Raw genomic sequence first — 1,167 nt, 5'->3', positions numbered from 1 at the left:
TTTGGTTGGCTCCTGTTAGTCAACCCTTCTTTGCTTTTAAATGGAAAGACCCCAGTTCGGGACTCAGAAGCCAACTGACCTGGACTCAACATATCAGAGCTTTGAAAACTTGTTTACCCTCTTTGGAGAATCCCTCACAGATGATCAAAGCACTTCTGATTGATGACACCCAAGCTGCCTGCTGAAAAGGCATGAAAGCTCTGCTACAATATCTGGCAGAAACTGGTTACAAAAAAGCTCCCCAAATTTCTTGGAGCTGCTGGCTCCTATAAAATCTGGATCCTTGAGTTCATTAAAAACAATGATGCTTACTCAGACTGTCAGTCCCTGGGAGTACCCAGTAGCCTACCTGTACAAATACTTGGGTCTGGTCACTAAGGGCTGTCCTCCTTTACCTCCTCCCTTTAACAGCCACTGTTCTTCTGATCAAGAAAGCTGACAAGCTCACTTTAGACTAAGACCTAATTGTCCAGGTGCCACATGCAGTAGTGAGATGAACTGTTCTAAAACGTGGACCCTCTGACAGATGCTGAGTACACCCTGCTTATGGATGGAAGTAACTGCTAGGAATGAAGTGTGATAGGCTAGATATACCATGGTTATCTTGGACAAAACTATTTTGGCCAAAACTCTCCCACAGGGATGATCTACTCAGCAAACTGTTTCCTGCTGTTGTCTGGAAACCTGCCACCAACGACTCAGGATAATCCAGTCCAGAGGCCTAAGCTCCTCCTGGGGATCCGATTGACTGAAACATCAACTCCAGCCACCAGACCTGCCCACACTGTATGTTCTGCAAGCTCAAGCTGCTGCATTGGAACATGTACCCTGGCAGCCAGCTCAGCCTTCAGCATCTATGTCACTGGCCCTGACCACCCACTGAAAAGACAATAAAAGCAGAGGGGAAAAAAGCTGTACTGAAAAGACAATACCTTACCTGTACTGAACAGACAATAAAAGTTTGTATGGTTCTTCTGTAAAAAATCATCCCTAGATATGGCCTACCCTTGATCATTGGCAGTGACAATGGACCTGCATTTATAGCACAGATAACTCAAAAACAAGATTAAATAAAAATTATGTACAGCATATAGGCCCCAAAGCTCTAGAAAAGTTAAATAAAACAGGTTGTAACCAGTTATACCTGTAGACATTCCTGCACACACA

This window comes from Chinchilla lanigera, unplaced genomic scaffold (assembly GCF_000276665.1).
Source record: "Chinchilla lanigera isolate Chin_1 unplaced genomic scaffold, ChiLan1.0 scaffold00044, whole genome shotgun sequence".
Classification (NCBI taxonomy): Eukaryota; Metazoa; Chordata; class Mammalia; order Rodentia; family Chinchillidae; genus Chinchilla; species Chinchilla lanigera.
Note: the sequence above shows the minus strand (reverse complement) of the source record.